Source organism: Vigna unguiculata, unplaced genomic scaffold, assembly GCF_037176805.1.
Source record: "Vigna unguiculata cultivar grain cowpea cultivar isolate G323 ecotype 2 unplaced genomic scaffold, ASM3717680v1 ptg000077l, whole genome shotgun sequence".
Lineage (NCBI taxonomy): Eukaryota > Viridiplantae > Streptophyta > Magnoliopsida > Fabales > Fabaceae > Vigna > Vigna unguiculata.
The window spans coordinates 125,001-127,500 of record NW_028196722.1 but is presented as its reverse complement, the minus strand read 5'-3'; positions in this window follow the sequence as shown (position 1 = coordinate 127,500).

Below are 2,500 nucleotides of genomic sequence, written 5' to 3'. Positions count from 1 at the left end.
CCAGTGTCATCCCCCCAAGTTGCCTTGTTCGCAGTTTGGCCTAGTTCACTCTTTTCCAGTGTCATCCCCCCAAGTTGTCGTTGCCAACAACCCAAGAGTCCATAGTATTCGGAGTTCTAGCGGGGCCTCCCCTTGCTTCCAACAACCCAAGAGTCCATAGTATTCGGAGTTCTAGCGGGGCCTCCCCTTGCTTCCAACAACCCAAGAGTCCGTAGTATTCGGAGTTCTAGCGGGACCTCCCCTTGCTTCCAACAACCCAAGAGTCCATAGTATTCGGAGTTCTAGCGGGGCCTCCCCTTGCTTCCAACAACCCAAGAGTCCGTAGTATTCGGAGTTCTAGCGGGGCCTCCCGTTGCTTCCAACAACCCAAGAGTCCATAGTATTCGGAGTTCTCGCGTGGCCTCCCATTGATTCAAACAACCCAAAAGTCCATCTTCTTCGCAGTTCAACATCGCCTCCCTCGTTTCCAACAGGCCCAAAGGTCGTCTTCTTCGCAGATCCACGAAGAGCTCATCACGATTTGCCACATTCCATTTCCCACGGGTTGTCAACAACACTTTCTCACACTTCCCGCAATCGAGTACGTGCATGACATGCCAAAGCACATCTTATTTGCCTTCCATCGCACTCAAGACGACGGGTTGTGGAAGAACGATATTGTTCACAACAAGTTCAAGGACAACGTCTCAATCAAGGGACACAACCGAATTATGTTGACTGGGTCGCTAAAGTAAACCCGAGTTCATATAATGCACCGCATCCAAAAGAACTAGCCACAACACGTGCATCACTGAGATGTTTCACTAGATGGAACACGTGCGTGACATTAGGATCCTCCAACACCTCTTCGTGATGGAAAGATAGAATTCGAAGCAACCACAGAAGTACCGTCTAGTGGGTAGGCAACACAGGGGACTGATCAACCAATATCACCCAAGGCAACGGGTGAAAATGGAAGAGATGCATGCTTGACCGTTCGATACGCAAGGCATGGAGCCAGCCAGCAAGTGCATCTCGATTACAACTCACACACCCTCACGTTCGCAAGACACCACACCACAAGACGGTCCACCCCCCACCTACCATGGGCAAGCAAGCAAATGGAAACATCAAGTGACGCAGGGTCAAGCATCGCTAGGCATGAAAATAACTTTCACAATATCCGAGGGACTAGCTGCCGAGCTAACCAACGATCAGTGACGACCGTGTGTTGGTATTAATAAAGCTCAACAACTATGAAGAGGCTAGTTGTGCCATGATAAACATGCTAACGCACGCACCACGTGAGGGGGGAGGCCTCATCAAGCTCCCTTTAAAACCTGCCAGTGTGGAGCTGGCCGGCTCAAGGAGCACTCCCCCCCTATAAGAGGTTAATATGCAAAAGGCAAAATTGTACAAGTAGATACACTTTTTTTGAGCAGACATAAGTCCATATCTCGGGCTATACTTCGAATTTTGATGCGATTTTTTGCAGTAATTCGTAGAATAATGGTATCTCCTTGCTCACCAAATTTCATAATTTTTCTCGAAGGGGAACTATTTTTTTTATTTTTTTTACTTACCGGGTATGTGTAAAATCGGGAAAAATAGAAAAGCACATGTAGACTTCGAATTTCGACCTCATTTTTTCCAGTCCACCACTAAACAATATCAGGAACCTCCCCACAAAATTTCATTCAGTTTGGCCAAGGTCTTAAATTTGACAAATTTTGGCACCAACCTATCTAGTCGCGGTGCACCGACCAACTTGGCCAAGTGCAAAATGCATCCAATTCAAAACTTTTGTGCACCAACGCTTTTACAGTACTCATTTGGGGGCATTTGGAGGCCTTTCCAACCCTCACATCTCAAAAACCACGAATTTCATTTTTTCACAAATCTCCCCACCAAGCCATCTAGCTATGCCGTGGTGCACCGCCAACCTTGGCCATGTGCAAAACCCTCCGAACTCAAAACTTTCGTGCACCAAGAATTTCATGGTATTCATTTGGGGGCATTTGGAGGCCATTCCAACCCTCACATCTCAAAAACCACGAATTTCATTTTTTCACAAAACTCCCCACCAAGCCATATAGCTATGCCGCGGTGCACCGCCAACCTTGGCCATGTGCAAAACCCTCCGAACTCAAAACTTTCGTGCACCAAGAATTTCATGGTATTCATTTGGGGACATTTGGAGGCCATTCCAACCCTCACATCTCAAAAACCACGAATTTCATTTTTTCACAAAACTCCACACAAGCCATCTAGCTATGCCGCGGTGCACCGACCAACTTGGCCATGTGCAAAACCCTCCGAACTCAAAACTTTCGTGCACCAAGAATTTCATGGTATTCATTTGGGGACATTTGGAGGCCATTCCAACCCTCACATCTCAAAAACCACGAATTTCATTTTTTCACAAAACTCCACACAAGCCATCTAGCTATGCCGCGGTGCACCGACCAACTTGGCCATGTGCAAAACCCTCCAAACTCAAAACTTTCGTGCACCAAGAATT